Source organism: Microtus oregoni, unplaced genomic scaffold (assembly GCF_018167655.1).
Source record: "Microtus oregoni isolate MIOR12 unplaced genomic scaffold, Mior012 000027F_ref0000203, whole genome shotgun sequence".
NCBI lineage: Eukaryota > Metazoa > Chordata > Mammalia > Rodentia > Cricetidae > Microtus > Microtus oregoni.
This window is the reverse complement of record NW_024543086.1, coordinates 33,580,384-33,600,393: the sequence shown is the minus strand read 5'-3', so window position 1 is coordinate 33,600,393 and position 20,010 is coordinate 33,580,384. Positions and strand designations below refer to the sequence as shown.

Sequence of the window (20,010 nt, the reverse complement as noted above, 5' to 3'; positions counted from 1 at the left end):
TAAACAAGAAGCTACATTAGGGGATAAATGGCATCTGGGGAGACAGGATCCTTCTAAATCCTTCTTTTTGTGTCGCAAACCCCACAAAACGAATTCTATTTCAAGAGAATGTGGGGCACAGAGTATAAAGGTGCTGAGTTCAATCACTAGGGTGGAAGGCAAGACAGACTTTTGCAAGGTGTCTTCTGACCTCCATACACAAGCCGGGGCACCAGAATGTGTAGGAATGGGAAAGAGACCAAAACTCAACAAGCAAGGAGGAAACACCCATCACTTGGCACCCAGCAAACCAGCCTGGGGCCCAGGCCTCTCCTCTCGGAGCCTCTCGTGGAGGCTTTTCCAAGTTCTCAGGCTTCATCTTCTGCCCACAATCCCAGCTCCCCAAAACAGAATATAAAACCCCAGGTGTCAGGCTCCGCGAAACTCCCACCTCAGGATCCCAGCTCCCCACTTACCTGCCACCGAGTACACTGGGGCCTCCAGAGAGGTTGTTCCTATTCCCAGGGGCTCCTCATGGTTCTGCAGGGAGACAGGGGTGGAGAGAATCCGTGAGGCAAGTGATGGTAGGGGGAGGACGACAGGGAAAGGCAGAGGACTAGAAGGGAGGAGCAAACAAAGATGGGGCAAGAAAGCAGAGACAGGAGGGGTGAAGAGAGATGGAGTAGGCAGAGGGGAGGCTCCAGGGCACCAGGACACTTCCCAGAAAGGCCTTCCAGGAGAAGGTGAGGGAGGTTCATGAGGTAGGACTCCTGCGGGGAATCTTGCTAAGAGACTGCACCAGGGAGGGAGACAAGCAGGTAGGATGTGCTCCTTGAACCAGGTGCTTTCCTGACCGGAGAGCTAGGGACACAGGAACACAAGGCTCTCTCCACCAATCTGAGCACCACGGAACAGGCTGAGACAGAGGGGCACGGACACGGGACTAGAAAGACGAGGACAATGAGCCAATAGGGGATTCCCAAGGGAAGAGAGACCAGGCTAGCCTCCGAAGGCCCAGGCTCTATGAGGGTGGGGTTGTGAACACAATGGAATGTGCAGACCCCTCCCTGGGGCCCAGAGCCAAGTTAGGGCTCTGGGGTCCACACAATGGCTGGGGTCCACACTCAGGACCATTCATGTATGGCCACTCCTTAGAACACAGTTAAAGCAGGGACACTGAGCCAGGGGTGCCCATCTGAATTCCAGTACTTGGTAGGCTTAGGCGGGAGAACTGCCACCTTAGACAACAAAGCAAGTACCAGGCTAGCCTCGGCTACGGAGCTGACCCTGTCTCAAAAACCAAACAAAGTAACACCTTCCACAAAAACCAAACAAGCAAAAAATAGGGCACTCTATGGGAATGTGGGTTCTGTGGGTGTTTCTGCAAGTACACGGTCTGTGAGGGTGCTGGTGCCACATCATGCAGTGTGCTGAGGTCAGGGGTCACCCTCCTGCACTGTGCCCCGAACCCAAGCGTACAGCACCACATCCAGCTTGCTAGGTGAGCAGGAATGGAACCCAGGTCCTCAGGCTTATGTGGCGCTTTACAGAACTGTCTCCTGGGGATGGGGTTTTAAAGTGAGCATTTTTGAGACAAATTTTTTTTTTAAGATTTATTTATTATGTATACAACATTCCTTCCATGTATGCCTGCAGGCCAGAAGAGGGCACCAGATCTCATTATAGATGGTTGTGAGCCACCATGTGGTTGCTGGGAATTGAACTCAGGACCTTTGGAAGAGCAGTCAGTGCTCTTAACCTCTGAGTCATCTCTCCAGCCCCTTGAGACAAAATTTTAAAGATGTTATTGATTTTATGTGCATAGGTATTTCGCATGCATGTATGCAGTGCTAAAGGAGGGAAGAGGAGGGTGTCAGATCTCCTGAGGCTGGAGTCATGGACAGTTGTGAGTCTTTATGTGGGTGCCTGGACTCAGGTCCTCTGAAAGAGCAGCCGGTGCTCTTAACTGTGAGCCACCCCTCCAGCCTCTAAACAAATGTTCCTTAACTGGAACTCTGGGGGAAGTGTTGGCCTGAATGGCAGTGCAGGGTGATGGTGGCGCACATCTTTAACCCCAGCACTCAGGAGGCAGAGTGAGCTCCAGGACAGCCAGGACTGCACACGCCTGGTGTCTCTGCACTTGAATTCATTTGTTCTTTCCATGACCTGCAAGGCACAAATCACCCCCTAATAACTCCAGAGACTTTAAGGAAAAAAGAATACAAAGGAGCAGTCTCAGCAATCACAAATCTAGGCCCACCCTGTTCGATACAGTAGCTGGCACAGCCATCCATGGCTTTGAACATGGCCCCAAAATGAGGAGCACTGAATTCTGAACATATGGTATTCTGAAGAGAGTGAAAAAAAAGAATGTATAAAATACCTCAACGTCTTTTTACTGATTGCATGATGAATATTGGGGATATTTAGGTTTAAAATACCACTACAGCAACGTGAAGCCAGGAATGGTAGCACACACCTGGAATCCTAGCACATGGGATGTAGAGGCAAGAGGATTAAGAATTCACTGACTTTGGGTCCACAGTAAGTTTGAAGTCAGCCTGGGCTACAGAACAACATTGTGGTGATGACAATGATAATGATGATATTTAAAACTTTAAAAACGGGCAAGACAGATGACTCAGCTGTTATGGCACCTGCTGCCCTTACAGAAGACCTGGGTGCAGTTTCCAGCACCCAAACGGTGGTTCACAATACCTGCCAGCTCCGGTTCCAGGGAACTCAGTGCCTCTTCTGGTCTCCTCACGTACCAGGCACACAAGTAATACACACACATACATGTCGGCAAATGTTAAAATCCACTGCTCATAAATCATTGCTTTGTTTTGCCCGGGATCAAACCCAGGGCCTTGCACATGCCACTGAGGCTCCTGAATGCTGGGATGACGGAAGTGTGCCAATACGCCTTCTCTTGCACTCACGCATGTGCGTGACGTGTGAGCATGTGCACATGCATGCCATGATGCATGTGCTGAGCTCAGAGATCAGCCCTGGGCATGTGTCTCCTGTCTCTCCCTCCCACCTCTGGTGGAGCAGGGCAGCACACACATGCACTACTCTATCCAGGTTTGTTTGCTGTATTTGTGCACACACGCACACCTGCATACATACTCAGAGAACAACTTGCAAGAGTCTGTTCTCTCCTTCCACCGTGTGCAACCTGAATTCAGGCTGTCAGATGGGGGCAGAGCAGGAACCTTGACTCACTGAGCTATGTAACCAACCCACGTGGCCGGCTTTTTACCTGAGTTCTGCAGATCTCGATTCAGGTTATTAGCCTTGTACGGCAAGCATTTTAACCATATTTCCAACCAGCTCTTGTACTGTCTACTGGGCAAAGCAACTCTCCACTCTCATCTGTGCTCCCCACTCTCGGTTGTGCTCCCCACTCTCGGCTGTGCTCCCCACTCTCGGTTGTGCTCCCCACTCTCAGATGTGCTCCCCCACTCTCGGCCGTGCTCCCCACTCTCTCTCAGTCATGCTCCCCACTCTCGGCCGTGCTCCCCCACTCTCAGATGTGCTCCCTACTCTCGGTCATGCTCCCCACTCTCAGATGTGCTCCCCACTCTCGGTCATGCTCCCCACTCTCAGATGTGCTCCCCACTCTTGGCCGTGCTCCCTACTCTCTCTCAGTCATGCTCCCCACTCTTGGCCAGGCTCTCCACCCTTCTCTTAGCCATGCTGCCAAAGCAAAGGTCTTATGGTATAAAGGAGTACCTGTTGAGGTCAGCTGACTGAGGAATGGTGATGGTCCTAACTCATTGCTGAGCAGGCTAAGGCTGGGAAACAGGAACCCACTGCTCTCCCTGAGTTGAGTCTGACCTCTCTCAAGTTCCTATTCCAGTACTAAAGGGCACTGGTCAAGGTCAGAGACCTGGGGACTGGGTGCTGATAGCCTTGGGGACAGTGCTATTCAAGAAGCTGGAAGCATAATCCAGAAGCCTCCAGGACACTGCCACCTGGGAACCACAGTCTGGGGCCCTGACCAGGCAAGGTCAGAGTTCTTCCCAGAGGTGGCTGTCACTGACAGAAGTCTGAGTTAATCACTGGGAACGCCATCCTTTCTTTATTGAAAAATCATAGTATTTTATGTTTTGTTCATCATGGCTTCTTGACATGGGTTTTCACTCTTTTTTGTTTTGTTTTTGTTTTTTGTTTTTTGAGACAGGGTTTCTCTGTTTAACTGTTCTGAAACTCACTTTGTAGACCAGGCTGGGCTCAAACTCACAGAGATCTGCCTGTCTCTGCCTCCCAAGTGCTGGGATTAAAGGACTGTGCCATCACCGCCTGATTGGGTTTTCACACACCTCTATGGTAGAGCGATTTGGCACCCAGCCCTCCCCTGCTCTGCAGTCACTCTCTGGGGACCAGAGACCCTGCTGAGGACGCATCACCACCTAACAATAGCGCAGCCACAGGTGAAGGCTCACACCCTGACCCAGCCAGGTTTGCACAGCCTCCCCCATCCCATTTCTGCTCTTCCTTTCAGTACTGCTTACTAGACCTACCACCTGCTGCCACAGTTACAGGGCTCTCTGTGCCCTGGGGCTCCTCAAGCCTGTCATCTGCTGCAGTTGGCCCGGCCACTGTGGATGAAGAAACAGACACACAGAGAGGAAGTGACTTGCCCGAATGCTCGGTGACATACCTCAAGCTCCAGTCCCATCCACAACTCCTGTGTCATTTCCTACATCAGCCCAAGCCTGAAATAGGGGGCCCCCAAAGTAGTTAGCTTACAATGAGTAAATCAACCACCCAGGCCCCTCTCCAGGCCACCTCCTCCAGAAAGTCCTCCAAAAGTGCCCTTGGCCACTATGCTTCTGCCTGCTCTCCTTGATTGCTCTGTGAGGGTCCGCCTGAATCTCGCCTTCAGCATCTTCTGTGACAGCCCAAGTCTGCCCCTCTTCCCAACCCGCCATCCATAGTGGAGCTCAGGAAATTTAGTCCCACTTCAGAAGAAAGAATCGTCTGAAATCGTTGATCCTTGCTAGCCAGTCCTTCCTCAGATCTGGCTTGATTCCCTCTTGCTGGAGCCAAAGCTTTCACCCTTTTAGTGACCTTATCAGCTCAATCCAAGGCAGAGTTTGAACTCACTGTCCATTCCTGGCCCCGCTTGGTGTGCCTACCCACTAGTGACTAGTGAAGTCAACTTCACCAACCAGCAAGGCAGCCCAGCAAGACACCAGGAAGGCAGCCCCGTAAGACAGCCCTGTAAGGCAGCCCAGGAAGGCACCAGGAAGGCAGCCCCGTAAGACAGCCCCGTAAGACAGCCCTGTAAGGCAGCCCAGGAAGGCACCAGGAAGGCAGCCCAGGAAGGCACCAGGAAGGCAGCCCCATAAGGCAGCCCAGTAAGACAGCCCAGTAAGACAGCCCAGGAAGGCACCAGGAAGGCAGCCCCGTAAGACAGCCCCATAAGGCAGCCCAGTAAGACAGCCCTGTAAGGCAGCCCAGGAAGGCACCAGGAAGGCAGCCCCATAAGGCAGCCCAGTAAGACAGCCCTGTAAGGCAGCCCAGGAAGGCACCAGGAAGGCAGCCCCATAAGGCAGCCCAGTAAGACAGCCCTGTAAGGCAGCCCACAACCTTGACTTCCTTTCCTCTGCCAAGAGTCACTGTCAGCCCAGCCCCTCCCAGATTCCCATCTCTGTCCCCTTAGCTCTTACAGTGATCCCAAGACCTGGGTTCTACCCCATGTCACATGGGTAAGGTGGACACTTACCCAAGTCCCCCGCTGCAGCCCACAGAGGCTCTGTGAGACAAGCAGGAAGGCTTCCAAAGCCCTCCTACCCTACGCCTGGCCGGGTGGAGACGGAAGGACACTGTCCGGGTGACCGGGCGAAGGGAACTGAATGTACAAGGCCCAGGGATCATGCAGAAAAGGCCCAAGTACACTGAGACAGTCTAGTGAGGAAGGAAGAGAGGCACCCCAGAGGTGCAAGCCTGCTGGCCCCGTGGGTGTGCCCCTCTCTGGAGGCCTCCCCTTGTCTTCTTTGCATTCTGATTTGCAAGTGACTCAGGCAGTCGGTGCAACCTTAAAGGTCCTGGCTCCTCCCACTCCGAGCTCTGGAGGCTGGTGACCAAGTCCCCTTACATAGGACTCTGCTCCAGGTTCAAGGTAAGACTAAGCCCTGGACAGAGGGGAAAGGTAAGGCAGTCCCAGGCCTCTCTGCGGCCCTAGCTCTCCTTCCCTCCCTCCCTTCTGCAGTCCCATCCTTGCCCCAAGACTCCAGGTTTCCCCCGAACCATTCAGGTGAACAGGGACCCCCAATGTCCAGCCCTCAAGAAGCCCTTCAGCTCTTTCTCCACAGGAACCACAGCCACACACTCACCTGGATCTACAAACCACACCCCACAGCACAACACAAGCACACCTGTGCCTGCCTCCTTAGCTCCCTAGGGCCTAAGGCCTGCCGTTCACCCAACAGCTACTGGACAGAGCTGCCTTCTGCCTATAGGACCCACACTCATATCAACAACTCAAGTCCACACAACTGCCCCAGAACCCCACACAACTGCCCCAGAACCCCACACAACTGCCCCAGAACCCACACACAACTGCCCCAGAAACCCCACACAACTGTCCCAGAACCCTACACAAAAGCCCAGAATCCCACACAACTGCCCCAGAACCCCAAACAATTGCCCCAGAACTCCACACAACTGCCCCAGAACCCACACACAACTGCCCAACAGTTCTGCACAACTTCCGTAAAACCCTGACATGCCCAACACCCACCCCACCCACGCCAGGTAATACCTATGGCATAGCCACCGTCCTAGGCTCCAGCTGCTCACCGGGGTGTCTGCAGGACTGTGAGCTTCCACTAGCAGGCAAGAAGCTTTGGAGATACTTCCTGTAGCTATGAGGAACTGGGTGGGGGCTGGGCTCCCAGTTCAGAGGGTGCAGAAGTAACCCCCAACTATGCCAAGCTAACTCCCTCTGAGTCAAGGCAGCAAGGGCGTGTGGTGGGGGGGGGGGGGGTGCACAGCAAAATGGACCCCTGGACCAAGAAGTTATTTCCTGCCTCTCAGGCACTGCTGCTACGGCGTGCTGGCCGCATGAGGGCTCCTCCCAGCTGTGTTTGCCCTGCTGACTCTCCAGGGCTCCAAAACATTTTGTCAATCCATCTGGGCTGAGGCCTGTTTTCTGGGGGTCTTGAGTATGACTGTGCCTCCCAGGGGGCTCCCAGCTTGGCCCCCATCCCTACCTTGGATGCAAGGCAATTCCAATTGCAAGCCTAACCCAACCTAGCTCTGCCGCCTGCCCTAAACCCTGTGGATATCCTACCCTAGGCCAAAGTTTGCCCTCTATGGAGAGTTGGGAACCTAGATGGCCAGGGTTTCACCTTCTGCTCACTCCTCCTCAGCTAAGGCGGTCACTTCCTGTCCCCAGTCCTAGGCCATGACTGGCCCTGACTGGACTTGGTGTTTGGGCTTGTGGCCGGGTTCTAGTAAAAATACACAATACCTAGTATTCTTAGGTTCCTGAGCCACCAGTGGGTCTGTCACCCCAACTCCAAGGACGTCCTCTGAGGGGTGTTGTCCCAGACACCTCTGCTACAAGGAACTCACTTCCACCACGGGCCTATACCTCAGGTACTCCACACTCCAATACACAGAACTCACCAGCTCCCCACTGCTCCCCTTAAACCCTAAATTAGGTGGGGCCCTTACACAAAGGGTGCCTCTTTCCCCAGGACCCCCGACGCAGCTTGGCCGATGTAGGACAGGCTGGGAACTGGTCCTTTCCCTCCTGGCTTTCCCCATGCCCTCCCCCAGGAATCCTCGGATAGTACACAGAGGATCTGGAGAAAGGTTCTACATTTTCACAACCTTCTTATAGCATTAAGCTAATGTCAAGAGGGCAGCGGACAGTCCCTGGTCATAACTAACTGTGCATATACGCACATGTGTATACTGCTGGGGTCTTAACTCAGGAACTTGCACACGCCAGGCAAATGCTCTACCACCGAGCCACTGAGCTACAGCCCCACCCTCCCGTCACCATCTTGAAAGACTTTCTATAAATCTCATGTCTGCGTTGTTAAAAGGTTTGAAAACTGTGTTATTGCTTCTACCATTAGAATGGGGCTGGGGGTGAGGTCAGCGGTAGAGCACTTACTGCCTGGCACACTGGAGTCTTGGTCTGATTCTCTTTTAGCAGAAGGCCAGAGGGAGATGGCATGCTTTTCTTTCCTGAGACAGGTGTCATGTGTCCTAGGCTGGCCTCAAATTTATTATGTGGCCCTGAACTTCAAATCCTATCTCCACACACCACCATGTCCAGTTTACGGAAAGCTGAAGACACTCAGGACGGCAAGCATGGTGGGCAAGTGTTCTAGCAAAAGAGCTACATCCCCAACTGTGATGTGTGTATTTTAAATCACTAGAATTGAATTCAGGACTGGACACAGTGGTAAACTGAGTCAGGAGAACCAAGAGTCGGAGGCCAGCTTGAGCTAGCATCCAGTCTCAAAAACAAAGAGGGCTGAGGAGATGGCTCAGCGGGTAAAGCACTTATCACGTAAGTGTCAGGGCCTGAGTTCGAATCCCCAGAACCCACATAAAGCTAAGTGTGGCAGCAGCATGCGCCTGTAATCCCAGCACTGCTAGGCAAGATGGCTCAGACAACAGGCAAAGGTGCTCATCCAGCGAAGCCTGCTGACGCAAGTTTCATTCCTAGAACTCTTGTGAAGGTGGAAGGAAAGAATTGATTCAGTAAAGTTGTCGTCCGACCTCCGCACGATCCTGAGGTGTCTGTACCTCCCCCATGGATCATTATGCACGCGCGCGCGCGCGAGCGCGCGCACACACACACACACGTCATAATAAATAAAATTTAAAGTAAAAAACAAAAGGTGAGAGTCACGGCAGCTTGTTCTCAGTACCAAATACAACGTAACCTCATCCTTCGTGATTTTAAATATAACACAGTCAGACTTGATTTTCTTTTCTTTTTTAAAAATATTTGTTCTTGTTATTTTGAGACAGATCTTATAAGCAACTCTGGTTTGCCTGGAATTTGATGTTTGCCAGATTGATCTCAAACCTGGAATTACAGAAGTGAGCCACCACACCCTGCAATATATATAGAGACTGCTAGCGGAACTGTCATAAATGAACTTGCGACTATCCTGGGCCCTCTGGCCTAACGGAGATTCACATCCCCTCCTGCCCCATCTTGCACAGTGAGGTTGGGCCTGCTAAGTCTCCACAAGGAAGCACAGAGGCTGGCCCATTAGCGAACCCCAGACTCTAGGGACCCTTGGTTTGTCCCCTAAGACAGCATGTGACCCATCTCAGGCTCAAACCTCAAGCCAGAGCCCCATGCCCAAGCCCCACCCAGAAGCAGGTCACACAGGGAGGAGGTATAACCCTCTCACTTGCAAATGCAGAAAGCTGGAAGCCAAAGGGCTAGTTTCAGCATGTGACAAAGAGCTGCAAAGTGTTCCTCTCAGACCCGCATGACCCATAATGGGCTCACTCCTATTCCTAGCCATTCCCTACGGGTAGGTTTCCCATTCATGCTCCCCTCAATACTTCCCCAGGCCTTTGTGCTTTTGCTAGAAGTGGAACCCAGGCCCCTACTACGTAAGGCCTCTGTCAGAGCCATAACCACAGCCCTTGGCTGGACCCTATCGTGTCTCTGCCCCTGCCTCCGTCCCCCTTCACTGCTCCACCCCCACAGCACAGCCCAGAGCCCCTGGACCAACAGAGCTGGTCTCCTAACTGCCCCCTTTTTCTGCCCCACAGTCCCTGGATTTCAGCTTTCCCCATCAGCATACACCCAAGGCTGCCCCATGCTAACACTGGGCAGCTGAGCATTGGCCTAGCCCCCACCCCCTGTTATAGCAGAGCTTTCCTTGGGACTGGGGCTTCCTGCCCCTACAAGTGCAGGGACTGAGCAAAGTGTGGCCCAAGGTGCCACAGCACGATTCCAGGAAGATCCTCCTGTGACTGCTGCACCCCCACCAGGGGACCGAGAGACTAAATGGAGTAGAAACAGGAAGCCACTGACCACAGGAGGGAGGACGGGCATAGAGATGACCACAAGATCACAGGCAGCATGAGGGGACAGATCAGGGTCATCCACGCTTACGTAGTAGGATCTACAACATGTACCCTGGAGGCTGACCACCAGCAATGACTGGTCGGGGAGGGGAGAGCTGGGCAACCCAAGCACCCGCCCATGAGGAAGGGACTCTGGCTCTCTGTACCCAGAACTGGTGACCCCAGGAAATAGAGACCCAGACCTGCCGTTTTCTTAGAAGTTCTCCTGGAACAGAGAGGCTCCCGAAAGTGAAAGCTGAGATACAGGAGAAGATCAGAGGGTTAAGTGGCGTGCAGGGCTGGTGAGGGTGGGAGGTGGGGTGAAGTCCTATCCTCTCTGCTCTACACCAGTCTTCCTTCACAGAGCATTCAAAGACTGGAGTCCACACTGTCCAACAAACAACCCCCCACCACGCTGCATGCCCTACCCACAACCCTCACCCCCTAGAAAGCAGGTGGTGTAACCCACTTTACAGATGAGTAAACTGAGCCCCGGGGAAGTGAAGTAACTCACTCAAGGAGACACAAAAGTCAGAATCTGAGTCAAGGGCTTCCCAGGCCCCTCTGTCCACTCTTAATAATTTATTTGTTTTTATTTTATGATGTTTTGCCTGCATGTATGTCTGTGTGAGGGTATCAGCAGATCTTGGAGTTACAGACAGTTGTTAGCTACCATGTAGGTGGTAGGACTTGAACCCAGGTCCTTAGGAAGAGCAGTCAGTGCTCTTAAATGCTGAGTCATCTCTCCGGGCCCTCCTCCCCGCTCTGATCTCCTCAGAAGGGATAATGTATGTGAAAATGGACAGGCCAAAGGAGGACACAGGAAGGGCAGAAAGGAAAGAGAAAGCGAGTGTATGCAGGCTGTGCAAGGCCTTGAAGACACTCACCTGTAGTTGGGCAGTGGTGTGCATGCAGAGGCGTGGGATCTGAGTTCCAGGACAGCCAGGAAAACACAAAAACTAAAGTAAATAAAAAGACACTGATCTGTACTGTCCAGACAATGGTGAGCACTCATAGACAGAAGGGGTCTGTCACATTTGATGTGTGCATGTGGAGGCCAGAGTTGCACCAACTGTCTTCCTCAGTCACTCCCCTCATTTTCTGAGAGAAGGTCTAGCTGAACCTGAAGCTCCTCCTACCCAGTGCCGGGGTACCAGCCTTTTACATGCTGGAGATCCCAACTCAGGTCCTCATGAATATACACCAGGTACTTGATCAATTGAGTCATCTCTCTAGCCCCGGGAATTCACAGCCACTCTGAGACTGCTTCCTTGTTTTCTGTACTATGAATTTTTTTCCTTTTTTTTGGGGGGGGGGGGGGAGCGGCGGTGGCAGGCAGAAAGAGGGGGTGTTGGGTTGTTTGTTTGTTTGTATTTCCCCCCAGTGTTTGGTCTTTAGCAATCACCTCCCTCAGCCCCAGAATGAAGACACACCACACACATACCCAGCCCTGGGACAGCGTGGGCACGGCAGGATCTACAGATGTCTAGGCTAAGAACAGGAGCTACCTGGTGAGATGGCAGAGAGGAGAGTTGGGTAAGGCTGCTGTGAAGTCCACGTTTAGGAATCTCTCAGACATAAGGTTCTGGGGTTCCTGGAGCCTTCTGTAGCTGTCCCAACCTGTCTTCCCAAGTGGAGCTGCCCAGCCACTTCCTGCTGGGGAGCTCACACACAGGAGAGATGCTGGCTCACACCACTTACGCTGCCCACAGCCTAACAGGTCCTAACAGTAGCCAACACCTGGCTCCCAAATCTGAGCCCAGCACCCTCCTCACCTGCCTTGCCCCCACCCTCCACAGTCACCCACTGCGTAGACGACTCAGACCCCAGCCCTCATTTCCTTTACTGCTGTTCCCCAACAGCCATGTTTCCTCCCAGACCTGGGTTTACACAGCTCCCTCTCCCCAGCTTCCCCAGCTCCCAGGTCACAGTCACCTCATACACTCTCTCTCACTCAACCCAGACGGGGGCAGGCTCCAATTCCCCTATGTCTCAAAGGTGGCCCCCAGTAAAGCTCCTAGCTGGATGGGCATGGACCACAGGAACCCAGGTCACACTGCGGGGCAGCGGCCTTCCCACCACATTCTGCTGGTGCCCGCCAGAGTTCTACCTCCTGCACTAAGTTCCCATCACTCCCCAGATCCTGACCACCTGCTCCTAACACACCAGGCAGTGCCTTATCCAGCTCTTCCGGGTTCCAGAAGAGACTCTGAGAGAACAATGGCCTAAGCAGGGCCGCAGGGCAGGGCAGGAACAGGACTCAGCAAATCCACAGCCTGAGCTTTCTGACTCCCTTCAGGTGATGCTAGAAATACCGGAGCAAAGCCCTGCAAGTGGGACGAGCGGCACTGAGAAATAAGGGGTGGGGCAGGGATTCTTTTTTTTTTTTTTTTTTTTTTTTTGATTTTTCGAGACAGGGTTTCTCCGTAGCTTTTGGTTCCTGTCCTGGAACTAGCTCTTGTAGACCAGGCTGGCCTCGAACTCATAGAGATCCGCCTGCCTCTGCCTCCCGACTGCTGGGATTAAAGGCGTGCGCCACCACCGCCCGGCGGGGCAGGGATTCTTGTTTGATTGACTGAAATGTGGTCTCAACAGTCCAAGCTAGCCTCAGACTTCCTATGTAGCTGATGATGACCTTAGACGTCTTTCCGTATGCATGGTGCATGCTTGTGTTTTGAGTGTAGGGACGCACGCCATGGCACATGTGTGGAGGTCAGAGGTCAATCTCGGATGCTGCTCTTCACCGTCCCATTCGCCTAGTTGGAGAAAGGGTCCCTGGCTGCTCTCTGCTGCATGGGCCAGCCCTCGAGCTTCTGGATTCTTCCGTCTTTGCCTCCCATCTTCCTGTGGGAGGGCAGGAATTACAGGTGAATGTGTCACCGTCGAGGGTTCTGGTGATACAAAATCTGGTCCTCCCACTTACAAGGCAAGTGTTTTGCCCACTGATCCATCTCTTCATTCCAACCTTAAAATTCTGATTCTCCTGCCTCCACCTACCAAGGGCTGGGATTACAGAAATCTTACCATACTGGTTTTGCTGCCCTGAGGATTGAACCTAGAGTCCAGAGCATGCTGGACAAACACTCTACCAAATGAGTTACAGCCCTAGTCCTAAATGAGGGTTTTATCTTCATTTTATGTTATCTGTGTTTTGCTTAAATGTATGTCTGTCTACCACTCGGAGGCTGAGAAGAGAACATCAGATTCCCTGGAACTACAATTACAGACAGTGGCAAGCCACCTTGGAGGTGCTGGAAATCGAACTTGGGTCCTCTGGAAGAGCAGCCAGAGATTTAAATCATTGCGCTATCTCTCCAGACCCAAAAATGTGGGTTTTCAGGCCACAGGCAGTACAGACAGGTAAGTGTGTGTTCTGGTCCAGTCCCTGGATGTCCCTAGGCTCAATGGGTCATCTTTAGAGCAGAGGAAGAGGCAGGGAGAGGCGCACTCCACTCTGATGGGGAGGGAGACTATCAGCTGATACCCTGGCACCCCTTCACTAAGCAAGCAGGACCCTCCCAGCTCTGTCCTTCAGGGAGGACTCCCCTTTCTTCCTGTCAGGACTGGCATCTTAGTTACAAAACTACAAGGCAGCCCACTGAAGGTCCTCACTAAAGAGACTAGGGGCGGACAGTCAGGGGGCTGTGAGTCTAGTCGGGCTCACACGTCATGGATATAGAGGAGGGCTCCACCTGCCGCAACCCCTGGAACACTAAATGCTAAGCCCAATGACAGAGTGTACCCCATCCCTCACCAAGGAGCTTGTCAGCCAGAGGGTCTTCTGGGAAAGTCTATATACGATAAGGTACAGGTCTCCTTCTACAGGGGCAGGCCCCAACCGGTGTGGTAAAAACCCAAGGCCCACTGGCCAAGGCCCAGCTTCCTGCACCCAAAGGCATGACAGCATGTCTCCTCAGTCTCCCTGACCCCGGCCTCTGGCCACCACCCCTCTCTGGAGGGCCGTCCAGACCCTGATCTTTTGCAGACTTGACCTGGGTCTGCTGAGCCACCCTTCATGCTGTTTCCGATGTCCACGGAGCAACCCTTGCCCTGGCTCGATGATCCTTCCAGCCCCTAATTCGGGTTCCCCTCAACTGCACCCTGTGTTCATGGGGCTTCTCTTCCATGAGTGTCGTCAGTGGCCACCCCCTGAAGCCCCACCCCTGAAGAAGCCCCACCCTCTGAAGCCCCACCCCTGAAGAAGCCCCACCCTCCGAAGCCCCACCCCTGAAGCCCCACCCCTGAAGAAGCCCTCTATCACAGGACTCCTAGGCTGCGTGCTATCACCGGAACCCAGGGCTGGTACTGTGGATTTGAGAACGGGAAGCAGCGGGCATGTGTGGTCGCAGGAGCCTGGAGGCCAGGAGGGAGTCAGAGCCACTGAATAACCCACAACATTCTGTAGACCTCATTGTGGCCACAGTGTGGCAGAAGGTTTAGCGTCAATTCCAGGTGACCCACCCCAAACCCAAGCTTTGTAGTCCCCTGGTATCTCAGCTTTTGGGAACTTAAGAGTTGGGAGCAACTGCATAGCAAACCGGCCCGGCCCCTCAACTCTCTAAAGCTGTGAAGGACAGACTCACACAGACTCACCAGGCAGCTAACATGGATGAGGGAGCGAGGGAAGAGATGGGAGAGGCCGCACTTGGAGCACAGTCACCCTGCTGGGACCTAGACATTTCTATTTCTTCAGCTTAGCACTGTCTGCTCATGAGGGCGGGGGGGGGGGGGCTGAGGAGAGGATGGAGGAAAGAAAAAAATGTCTGGATAGACCAATGCCAGGAGGGGAGACCCTGGCACCAGGGGCTGCAGAGCAAGAGCAGTTCAGCTTTCAACTGTCCTGATCTGGGGACTCATTCACATATTCACATCCCGCAGCCTGGCCAAAGGACATGGGGCCAGGCAAGATTCCAGATGACAGCTCCTGCCATCTACCCCCAGACGATGTCAGAGGACCGGCCGGAGGGAGAGGAAGATTAGATACACAGAGGGAGGGTACAAAATGGATCTCTATTCCCTGTACCTTCCCTGGCTCACTGATGCCCTAAGCACCACACACCTGAACTCATTTTGGTCTCTAGACACTGAGAAACCCTCCCAGGTTTGTTCAGTCACCAGCACCCTACATGCCAGAGATACCGGGGCACCTAAGAGGGCTGGTTCCTAGTTTATCGACACAGACTCAAGCCCTATGAGAAGGTAGTGGGCAGCCTCTGCAGGAGGATCAGGGTTTCCCAGACCTTAGTAGGTCCCAGGCAGGGGAGGGAGCATGCACAGAGCCCTAGCCTGGACCTCTGCCCCAGTTCTGTCTCTTCAGGTGCCGACCATCTACAGACCTTCCCCTCTTCAGCAGCAGAATAGGGTAGGGAAAGTCAGGGGGACAGGCAGGAAATTAATTCTCCAGGAGGTGCCTTTCCTAGGTCTGGGCCCTTGGGGTTGTGGGGGTAGCCAAGACAATGCAACTAGGCCAGTAAGTGTAATAACTGCAGGCATCCCTGCTCCAAACTGATCACCATCAATGTCAGGGACCTGGCAGCCCTCCAATCTACCAGTTATTGCAGTGAGGAATCCAAGGTAGGGTTTGAATCTGCTGTCTGCAGAAATCTCCATGCTCAAGGATCTCACTGTGAGCAGGGAGAATGCCACGATCCCACCAGTCTAAGAAATGGCCTAGAAAATCACCTTGCCTCTCAGCCTCACTTCGCACTCCTATAAAATGGGAATGGACAAGAAAGCAGCTTCTATTGCTGCTATGCCTATCTTAATAACCATTTATTGCCCTGGATGAAGTATTAATGTTATTGAACTAGTCACTTAATTCCATATCCCTTCCCAGATACTTCACCCTTGTGATATAGAACACTTTTGTTTTTTCAAGACAAGGTTTCTCTACGTAGCCCTGGGTGTCCTGGAACTCACTATGTAGCCAAGACTGGCCTTGAGCTCAGAGAGCTGCCTGCCTCTGCTTCCCCAGCGCTAGAATTAAAGGTGTGTGCCACCACACCTGCCTCAGAAATCTTAATTATAGAACAGTTGTTCTTTCTGACTTATGATCCAAAGGATGACAGGTATTTCACAAGAAAGCTGCAGATGAGGAGCCCTGAACTGTGGCCCCACAGCATACCTGAATTATCATCTAAGAGACATTTGTCTCCTTGGGCAGGGTCTGTCCTTCCCAGAGTCCCAGTTGGAATGTACAGGTCTAGGGGCTTAGCTGAGGAGGGGGTCCGTTTGAGTCAGCTGTAAGTCTGAGAATATATATGCATGGAGGGGACTCTGGGACCTCCCGTCTTCACGGTCAGATACCTGGTGGCCACTCTTGGCACAGACCCCTCATGCTGTCTCTGGAGGGTCTGAGTCTGGCCTCATGAACTTGGAAGGAGCCGAGAGGAACTGGCAGCAGCCGTACCCCACATACACACTGCTCTGAAGACATCCCGTCAGTTCCTCAGAAATCTGAAGCAAGACAGACAGATGGGTCCGTTGTAGGGCAAGAGGTACCAGCCTCAAAGAGCCCAGTACCCAGTCCAGGCTTCCAAGAGTTAAGACCCAGAGCAAAAGGGGGAGGCAGGGTCAGTGCTAGACAGGCGGGCCTGGAGCCCAGGGCCTGCTTCCCTTCCCCCTCCTCTAGGAACAGAGGCCACTTGTTTGGGTATTGGTGGCTGGCTTTGAGCTCAGTCAAGGGGGAGTGAAGTGGGGAAGAAGCCCTAGAGAATGGGAGAGACTCCTCCCTCCCTCCCTCCCTCGGGCAGAGGCCTCGGCCGCATCGGCATCATTGCTTTCAGTGCTCTGGGCCCCTTCCTCCAGGACTCTAGGGCAGGATTCACACTGGCCTGACTCTTGCTTTAGCAGTTGTCCTTGGAATGGGAAGCCAGGCTTGTGATCCCACCCCTCAGCCGTGGGAAGCTGGCTCGAGTGTCAGTCACACAGTAAGTCCAGACGCAGATCCCTAGCTGGTCTTACCCTGCAGTCATCTTCACAGACATCTACGGCAACCCTTCCCAAGTCTTGCCATACCCAGAACTGAAAACCAGGCCAGCAGGCCACATCGGAACCCCGAAATCTCAGAGAACCTGGGGATTTGGATGAGGAGCAAACTTGTGAGACCTCTGTAAAAAGGCTGATTTGTGATGGAGAAGTATGGCTGGACCCCAAGGAATGGGGGCCAAGTAAGGAGGCCTGAATGTCCAAATGAAACCTGGGAGCATTGGGAACACTTCCCTCCACCTCACAGACATCAGTAGCCTACCTGGAACATCTCACTTGTACCCTATTCCATTGGGGAGCAGGGTCCCAGGCCAGGGTCCAAATAAAGTCCAACCCGGCCATGAGTCCCAAGGATTAGTTCTTAGCAAACCCTTCCCTTCCCTCCCACCCCTCGCAGCCACACCCACCTCCTCGCCTCTCATCAAGTTAGAGAATCCCTTCTTTGCCACAAGCTCTTGCTCACACCCGGCAGGGCAGTCAGTTTTTGCAAACAGTCACTTAACTACCAAAGCTCACTCCAGGCATCCTCTCCTCCCCAGGTCTGCACCTGTCCACACCTGTCTCTGGGTTCTGCTGAGTTTCTTTTACCCTGTAATGACGGTGCTAAGATATCAGGCTTCCCCTACCACGGCCTTCGCTGCTCTCCAAGTATCAAGGTCCCTGGGACCCAGCAGCAGTCAAATCCTCACCTCCCAAGCTCAGTCTGAACCCTTGAACCCCAACTATGGGCATTAGGGAAGGTTCCCCAGGACACCGGATTTAGGGGAAACATAGGACAGAAGCCTACTGTGCTGTGTCCTAATCACCCAGCAACCAAACCTACCCATGGAGATCTGAGACCAAACACACACCACGCCGCCCCAGATGCATAGCAATCCTGCTCTAAGCCCATCCACCCACTCCTAGCCTGACCCCATTCAACGATCACACCCCTGCTTTCCCTGCAACTGGGGCAGGTAGGCTCTAGAGAAACTGTGCCCCCATTAACTGGTGAAGACTCGAGGTGCAGAGGACGGAAGTAGCCTGCCCAAGGTTACCAACGCCCCAGGTCCAGGGCTAAAGTCCTACAGCTTTGCGAGGCCGTAAGGCGTGTCCGCGGTCGATCGGGTAGGAGCCTTCAGTTCTCAGGTGGGAAAAACCAACGCCACCCGACGCGACTGGCTCCGCAGCCTTCAGCCTGCGAGCCAGCAAGCAGAAGAGCTGCCGGCTGGAAGCCGTGTCAACCAGCTCGCCCTCCCCGTCCCTCTGGACCTGGCCGGACGCCTCCACCTCCGGAGGTGGCCCCACCTCACTCCATTCCCAGGCAGGAGAACTCACCAGATGACCACGGGGAAAGTGCCCCGGGCCTCACCATTCCCTTCTGAAGAATGGGGGCAGTGCAAGCCACAGCTGACGACTGGGAGGCCCAGCAACCTAACTGACCTGTTTTGAGCGAAGAGAACTCCACGCGGGGAACCCGGGGTCCCGGAACCGTCTGTCACACGAGGCCGCCGCCAACTCGCGGCAGCGGTCCAGGCGCGCCCACCTCGCCCGGCGCTTCCGCCCGCCCCACGTGACACTCCGGGGACCGGAGGGCGGGGAAGGGGCAGGGAGCCTGCCGGTCCCGCCCCCAGCCTAGTCCAGATCCTCGGTCAGCTGGACCGACTTGCCCGCCGGGTTTGTCTTTCCCTTGCCCTTCTAGCATGCTAAGGCTTTGAGGCCCCTGACTACTACCCCGCCCTTGCTGAGACTCCACTGGTCCTGATCCTTGAGTCTTGCCTGACCCCCCTGTTCTGGTGAGTCTACCCCTGGGCGAGGAGACACACACACAGACACACATCTAGGGGACAGGGGGCCATTGGAGGCGGGACAGCCATGGCTGGTGACCACCTTCCCTGGGAGTCCTGCACCTGCTGCTGTCCCCAGGGCCACATCTCCCTGCAGAGGGTGCTGGCAAAGTGTTCCACCAGAGTCCGGCAGCTTCTCACCTCCTCCCCACCCAGGAGAAACGCCCAGACTTGACAAGTATTTCTGGGTCCTGGCGCTAGCCAAACCAGAGGCCTTAACTTAGCTGGGCTTCCATTTTTCCATAAGTACAATGGGCCTATGTGGAAGAACACCTCTCAGCGGGGTGGGCCAAGGGCTTTGCCGTAAAAGGAGGAAGAGAGAGAGAGTCTACTCCATGTTCTCTCTGGTCTCGGTTCTCACATTCGCTTACCAGTAAAAGCTATCGCCCTAGGTTATCGGCTAGGAAATGAGTCTGCAATTTTTCAGGGTGTTCTCAAAGTTACAAACCATTGTGGCATGGCTACAGCTGGAACCTTCCAGGTGATAGGGCCTCCTGTCCTGGCCTCTCTCTACAGAAACTGTTCCTCTGGGAAAAACTTGCCTCTGAGCTGACTGTTTTCCCCAGGAATTTCCAGGACAGATTAACAGGGTCAGATTTGGGAAGTACTTCCTTCCAGACTTCAAGTTCTTGTGGTGCCAAAGATACCAGAGACAAGCAGAGCCTAAGACCCACTCTGGGGCTCTGGACATTCCTTGGGCAGCAGATGAGCCGCAGACAGCAGAGACAGCCCAGGCCTCCCTCTAGAGCTCAGAGCAGCCAGGGGTAACATTAGTGAGGGCTGGCACCTGGTCAAAGGAGGCACAATTCCTGTCAAGAGCAGTCTAAGACCTTCAACACTAAGTGCCTTTATGTGCAGTGGAGATATGACCTCACCAGCACCCACTCTTCCTCCTCCTCCTCCTCCTCCTCCTCCTCCTCCTCCTCCTCCTCCTCCTCTAGGGCACACTGTCCTACCTCAGTTCTCAGTTCTCAGGCCTTTAGCCCTTGCCTTTGACCTACGGGTCCCTCCTCTTCCTTCTGCCATGACAAGAGCCAGAGTGTGCCAGACCCAATAGTCCATAGCTAAAATGGACCAGAAGTCTGTCACACAGTAAAAACCTGACCTCTGGCCAGACCAGCTCCTCACAGAGCCCTGGGAAACAAGTCAA

At 53.8% G+C, this 20,010-nt stretch overlaps 1 protein-coding gene across 4 annotated transcripts in view; it reads right to left on the bottom strand.

Moving 5' to 3' along the window:
• The window catches only part of Arap1 (ArfGAP with RhoGAP domain, ankyrin repeat and PH domain 1), a 58,792-nt gene extending 40,191 nt beyond the window's left edge, over positions 1-18,601 (bottom strand). For 2 of the 4 annotated variants that reach the window (XM_041676070.1, XM_041676066.1), the window contains exons 1-2: positions 18,457-18,601; positions 456-519 (exon numbers count right to left, since the gene is read on the bottom strand). The gene's annotated coding sequence lies outside the window, so the exon portion shown is untranslated. Of the gene's footprint in view, positions 1-455; positions 520-6,754; positions 6,775-16,353; positions 16,733-18,456 lie in introns of those variants that run through there. The other 2 variants (XM_041676068.1, XM_041676067.1) reach the window with 2 other exon arrangements.
• Positions 18,602-20,010: the final 1,409 nt, after the last annotated feature.